Here is a 7,260-nt window from a genome sequence, read left to right as displayed (position 1 = left end):
CCATAACTATTTCCTGCAACCCCTGAAAACACCTGCCCTCTCATAAGTGAGAGTATAACCCAGCTGTTCCTAATTATGGGTACTACGGATAGCCTACTAGCTAACAACACCTACAAACAACCCCCTGCCCCAAACCAACTGACTTCTGGATGACAGGTGATACTACTTCAACATCTGCTGCACAAGCTCGAGGACCTGTACCGTGCTACTGCCTACTTCACCAAAGCACACCACCCCCACAGCATCCGCTATGGCACAAGCCCCATTCCTGGAAGCACCAACAGCCAGAGAGCCACCACGACCTTCAAGCCTTGTGTGCCAGAGGCATGTCTGATTTTCCTGCTTAATTTCTGTCGCTCGCCGTTGTCTACAAGTCAGACAACAATACTTGAAAGGGGGGAATGTAATGGCTGGACAAATCAGACACATTATTATTTGTTATATTTAACAAGTAAACCAACAGACCCCTCACCCAACAACTGGACTGGGTGCCGGGATGTCTGTGAACAACACCCAGGCCACTGGTTACTGTGGCAGCCATTACACCTTAGCCAGATAAGATAGCTTTTATGGCCCAGTGGAATTCAGAGAGAGTTTTACTCTCATTTAATTCACTTCAAAACAGACACATACTTCCCATAGAAAATAACTTCTTTCATAAATTCATAGATAAACCTTTCTATGAATGAACATGCATATCCTCAGGACATTGTGTGTATTATTACTGTTTGTGTATCATCTTTTGTATTGTATACTGTTTTACGCATGCTTTATGATAGAACCACTTGTTAATGTAACCTCAATCCTATACAATTTTTGGTATCTACGAATTCATATTCTGATGATCTAAATGATAGTGTTATTATATGTTGATACCTATGCAGCATATTAGTATTATAAGAATCTTTAATAGTTTTTGCACCAACACTTAATCCAGTTACATATTCAAAATATCATTGCTCGAAGACAAAGGATCGTAAACTTTCCCTCCGAAAGTTTAAGTTATTATTGGCTCACTGATGCCCTGGAGGTGTGACCTTGCTAAAAGTTAAAAGGCCTCACTACTCTGTGACCTAACTCTCTTCTACTGTGCTCTTACTGCTCTTACTCTCCTGCCTCTCAGACATACAGTCCAACTGCGATGCCACGGGTACTCCTCCACGCTGGCAGGACCTCAAAGCTGCAATAAGCCATGTTGCAACTTTCCACCTGGGAGAGAACTCTCCCGACCACCACTGAGTCAGAATAACATCTTTGGAGTTCATCAATCTTCAAACAGGAAGGACTCGATCGCTACTCCAACACCATCAAACTGTTGAACCATCAAGACTTCCTGTAGTATATCCATATATATATATATATATATATATGAAGAGTTCATTTGCAAAAACAGATAACTCAGTTTTTATAAATTTTCAGAAATCATGTTTTTTTATTGTGCATTCCAAGTAATATCAATCAAACTGCAGTTGGGTTGTTTTAATTAAGTAATAATAACTCAAAATAAATACAGGTAACTTACAAAATTAAAGTTAATTGAAAGTATGTTTTTTATACATTAAAAGTTTTTTTTTTTTTTTAGCAAAAGCAGATAACTCCAACAGTCGTTTTTTGGTAAAAGTGGATAACTCCACATTTCATGTTTCAGAGTTAAACAAAAACACTCGGGTAATCTTTGTAATCTCCTCATCTGACAATGCAGATGCCAGTGGCCTGTAGCATGAAGTGAGATGAACAAACTCAGAGTTGCAGAGTAAGTTTTGAGTTGACAAAACTTGGCAAACCCAATCCGGTTTAGATCAGGATCAGCTGTTGCACAACGCTCGATATAAACATTAGGGGTGCTTCTCAATATCCCTCCTCGTTTCTTCGTTCCTCTGTCCTCCATCCTATGACCCAGAAACCGATCGAGCTCAGCCATCTTGAAGGACATCTCAATTCTCTAATTGCATTGCGAGGAGGTGAGGATCGAGGAGTGAGGAGGCTTCCAGAGGAGCTATATGAGCGAGGATACACAGGTGTATCCTTTGCGGAAGTGTTTTTTGTCGAAAAAGCTGACGCACGTATAAATTCTCCTCCCCCTTCACATCTGTTGTAATAATTTTAATTTATATTTTACCTTTGCAGTTTAAATAAACCATACATGTCATTTATTTCAAACAGGGCATCTTGCTTTATTAATATTTATTATGAATGTCTTAAATAACAAACTTTAACAACATAAGGGCAGATCCCTTTAGCGCAGCTGATGACGCTTTGAAGTGACACTAAAGGGAGCGAGGATATATCATTACTTTGGGATATTGCGCTCTTGCGCCATCTGCTGAAGTCACCTATATTCACGCTTGAAAGGCCAATGATGCATGCCGACGTGGGTGGGGCTACCTGCCCTTAGCATATAAATGCGGTCACATGCGTCATTCCCTTTGTTCAGTCCAGCTCTTCACCGAGCCTCCTACTGCACGGGGCCCAGAGGTGTTGTACCTCGTTTCCCTCCTTCTGCGAACAGTAGTTATATGCATAACTCAACGTTCCCATTCAGTCGGTTCACTCGGTACAACACATGACTATGGGGCATATATTCATGCACCGCAAAGTCGCCGAACTAAACATAAGGGACCGGCACTGCCACCATACCCCGTGCATTTCACGGGAGCGACGGCCCCTGGCTTGCAACCCCTGCGGTAAGCACGGACATAGTTACCGTTGCCGCAGTGACATCTAGTCGGCAAAACCGAACAAACGCGTGCGGTGACGCCCAACTAGCTGCCGCACAAATGTCCTCCACAGACACCCCTCTAAACAATGCCCATGACGTCGCCATGACCCTTGTTGAGTGCGCAGGCACCCCCGCAGGCAGGGCCAACCTTCTTCTCTTGTATGCAATAGAGATTGCCTCCACAATCCAGTGTGCAAAGCGCTGCTTAGACAGCGGCTTCCCCCGAACCGGTTTGGCAAAACATATAAACAGCTGATCAGAAGGACGTGTAGCCTGCGTCTGTTCCACATACATGCGCAGAGCCCGCACAGGGCACAACCCAATAGAGGGGTTTGACAGAGCGGGCAGCTCAAAGGAGAGCGCACTATATGCCCCCGACAAGACTGTAGGTGTATACGCCGTGTTTGGACGCAACACCACTCTCAACCCATCCAACGCAAACTGGATGCATGTGGGATGCACTGACAGCGCATGCAGATCGCCCACACGTTTTGCCGACGCCAGCAGCAGAGCCATTTTATAAGACAGCATCCTCAGATCCAAGGACTGTAACGCCTCAAAAGGAGGTTCACACGTGACCTCCAGAACCAGAACCAGGTCCCATGACGGCACCATTGACTTTGTAACGGGCCTTAGGCGCCGTGCCCCTTTAAGGAACCGAACGGCAAGCGGGTGCGCACTCAGCACAGCACCATTTATGCCCTCATGACAGGCCGAGATGGCCGCTAGATAAACTTTCAGCGTGGAATGGGAGCGACCCCCTTCGAACATTTCCTGCAGAAAAGTAAAAATCTCTGCAATCGGGCACTGATACGGTGATAAAGATTTCCCCACACACCAATCTACAAACATGAGCCACTTCAACGCGTAAAGCCCTCTTGTTGATGGCGCTCTAGCGCTCTGAATTGTGGTCACCACATTGATAGGGAGCCCTGACGCCATCAGATTCTCCCTCTCAGCGGATAAGCCCACAGAGACCAAAGCCCCGGCCGAGGATGCAGAATCTGCCACCTGCCTGTGACAGCAGGTCCTTCCACAGGGGAAGACACCACGGTGTCCCTGACAGTAACGCCATGATGCCCGTGAACCACGTCTTTGCTGGCCAGCAAGGTGCCACCAGAATCAGAGACAGACCCTCCTGATGCACCTGATCTAGAGTGGGCTGTATCAGATCCACCGGTGGAAATGCATACAGCAGGGTCCTGGGCCATACATGCGACAGAGCGTCCACACCCAGCGGAGCGCTCCTGTCTGTGATCGAGAAAAACAGCGGGCAGTGTGTGTTTTCCGCAGACATAAAAAGATCCTCTTCGGCCTTGCCGAACCAATCCCAGATCTGGGTTACTATTCGCGGGTGCAAGCGCCACTCCCTGACCTGCGGACCACCCCTGGACAGCATGTCCGCCCCACCATTCAGATGGCCCGGGATGTGCACTGCCCTGAGTGACGCTAAACGTTCGCTGCTCCACATCAGGAGCTTCCGTGTCAGCTGCAACAGGTGAAGAGAGCGAGTACCACCTTGCCTGTTTATATACAAAACCACTGTCGCATTCTCTGTTCTGACTAGCACATGTTTGCCCCGCAAGCGCTGAGCAAAGTGTTCCAGTGCCAGACAAACAGCCTGCAACTCCAAAAAATGTATGTGACGCCAACTTAGCGCCACTGACCACTCCCCTCTTACAGAGCTCCCCTGGCACAGAGCTCCCCATCCATGTAGTGATGCATCCGTCGACACCACTATACGTGACGTTACCCTGCACAGGGGAATTCCCTCTGACGACAAAGCAGGGTTTCCCCAGGGAATCAGAGCCCGAACGCACAAAGGCGTAATCGTCACCTGTCTGTTTAAATGTCGTACGGCATTCAGCCTTGTGCTCAGCGCCCATCTCTGGAACGCACACATGAAGAGGAGACCCAGCCGGATGACTGCTATCATTGAGGCCATGAGCCCCAGCAGTCTCAACACCAAATGAAACCGAACCTGCTTGCCCAGCTGAAACTGAGCCAGACAGCTGCGAAAATCCTCCGCTCTTCGTACTGACAGCATAGCTGTGTTCTGTGCAGAATCTATCTCTAAACCGAGATATGAAATCTGCTGATTCGGAACCAGGTAGCTCTTCTTGAGATTTATTAAAAATCCCAGAGCCCATAGATGGGAAACAAGTGCTTGTGTCTGCAACACTGCTTGCTTTCTGCTGTCCGCGGCCAGGAGCAGGTTGTTCAAATAGGCGAACACTCTCATGTCCCGACGCCGTAATGGTGCCAGCGCCGCCTCCACGCATTTTGTAAAAATTTCCGCAGATCCAGGATAGGCCGTAAGCCCCCGCTTTTCTTTGGGAGGAGGAAGTAACGGCAGTAAAACCCATCTTCCATTCTCTCCCGTGGCACCACTTGAATGGCCCCTTTGCCGAGGAGAACACAGACTTCTTCTCTCAGCACTTGGGAATCCCTTTCTGAAACCGAGGTTGTAATTACTCCGCTGAAAGGAAAACTGCAGCTGATAGCCCCACTGAATCGAGCGAAGAACCCACAGTGTTGGTGCGCATGCGCGCCACCGTTCGAGGCAGACAGCGAGGATCCCCGTCATCCCCCGGGGAAGCCCCGCATCTACCCGCTCACAATGCTGGATATGACATATCACTGCATCTTTTCCCTCTGTCGGCACATGGCCCGATTGCGAGGTTAGAGTTTCTAAAACATTTTGCCTCTCTAGACCAATCAACACATGAGTTATACTATGCTGAACACAAAGTTTTTTTATTGAAAAAGAACTCAAAGTTAAACCCGCTCTCTTGCAGGGTTTTTTTCTGTACCGAGAGAAGAACACGGCCGTCTCTGGGCCGACATTCCTCCCCCTCCTGCAGGCTAGGGACTGGACTGCCCTTTCTTCCCCCCAGGGAAATGTCCACCTTTCGTTGGGGGCGGACCCTTCCTTCCTGGCCCCGCCTGCTGCTTAGGCTGCATGCCCAGTTTCCCAAGCACCAGGCCTTGGTGCTGTCACTGAAGCCGGCCTTTTGGCCAGTGGCGACCGGAAAAGCGCCCCAAGCCCTGGGTGAGCAGCCGACTGCGCTGGCCTGCTGAACCTCCTAGGCATTGAATCCCTCAGCAACTCCGCCTGCTTCTTAGAGTCCTCAAACCATGCCTGAAACGCGCCACGGCCTTCTCCGAAGAGTTCCGGATGGGGAGATCGGGGCACTGCCTCACCGAGCGCACGCTCCACAAACGCCACACGCCGCTCGAGCGTGGAACGATTGAGCTGCCGCCAATGTACACATGCTCCAGGGTTGGAGAGAGCCAACTTAGCGTGGACAGTGAGTACTCGTGAGTATCCTTTTCAGAATACCCATATGCCATAGGACAGGGGCGAGATTATTTTTTGTGCTTAGACATACTTACTCGAAAAAGAGTTTGTTAGCCTTTGTTAGCGGAGCTAAACTTGAGCTTAAGAACCCTTTTCTTCGTCTGTCTGTTTTTCCTTAGTTTCAACAAGGATCACCACCGTGGGCTTTCTCTTGTGAATGTGGCGTAATGGTGTTCTAGCAGCACGGTGAAGAGCTGAAGAACAAAGGGCATGACGTATGCTACTGCATTTATATGCTGTGGGCGGGTAGCCCCACCTACGTCGGCATGCGTCATTGGCCTTTCAGGCGTGAATATAGGCGTCTTTAGCAGATGGCGCAAGAGCGCGATACTCCATAGTCATGTGTTGTACCGAGTGAAGCGACTGAATGGGAACGAGGATGCACAAATAAGAATTGAGTACCGTCTGTCAACTCAGGTTTGATCCTGCCACCTACGTCGGCATGCGTCATTGGCCTTTCAGGCGTGAATATAGGCGTCTTTAGCAGATGGCGCAAGAGCGCGATATCCCATAGTCATGTGTTGTACCGAGTGAAGCGACTGAATGGGAACGAGGATGCAAAAATAAGAATTGAGTACCGTCTGTCAACTCAGGTTTGATCCTGTCAGGATTGGACTTTACTTTTTGTGTTTTGCTCCCCATGTGCTCCCCGTGACCCAGTTTCTCCCTCATGTGCCCTTATTTGGTCGTTCCTGTTCCTGTCCTCGTTGTCTCTTAATTTGTCATTCTGTTCACCTGTGTTCCTCCCAATTGCTTCGTTAAGTCATGTATTTAAGTTCCTGTCTGTGCGTTCCTCCTTTGTCGGGTCTACTTGTTGGATTACGTGTGTTTACCCCTGTTCCTGTTGTGGATTTACCCCTGTGATTCTCTTATTAAATACTGTTTATGTTATCCATGTCTCCATCATTCCTTCCAGCAGCGTATCGTGACAGAAGACCCGACCTACAAACTGTTTAACTACGTGTCTCCCCTCCGTTTGTTTTCCGTTTTCCATTCAGTGTTTTTTGTTTCCGTAGTGTTTCCTTCCCCATGGATTCCCTCGCTGTCAAGTTTACCTCCCTCGCCCACAAGGACCTTTCCCTCTTGGAGTATGCTGTGGAGTTCAGCCAGCTCGCCGTTTTAACGGTGTTCGACGACGCTGCGCTGAACTCCCTGTTCTGGATCGGGGCCAACTACTACC

At 48.6% G+C, this 7,260-nt stretch overlaps 1 pseudogene; it reads right to left on the bottom strand.

Annotated features, from left to right (window-relative positions):
- Window positions 1-3,660: 3,660 nt before the first annotated feature.
- LOC107713280 (uncharacterized) lies at window positions 3,661-5,306 on the bottom strand (annotated as a pseudogene).
- Between the last annotated feature and the right edge of the window lie 1,954 nt (window positions 5,307-7,260).

This window comes from Sinocyclocheilus rhinocerous, unplaced genomic scaffold (genome assembly GCF_001515625.1).
Source record: "Sinocyclocheilus rhinocerous isolate Xijiao unplaced genomic scaffold, SAMN03320098_v1.1 scaffold688, whole genome shotgun sequence".
Classification (NCBI taxonomy): domain Eukaryota; kingdom Metazoa; phylum Chordata; class Actinopteri; order Cypriniformes; family Cyprinidae; genus Sinocyclocheilus; species Sinocyclocheilus rhinocerous.
The sequence above is the reverse complement of the archived record's forward strand: the minus strand, read 5'-3'. Positions and strand labels throughout refer to the sequence as shown.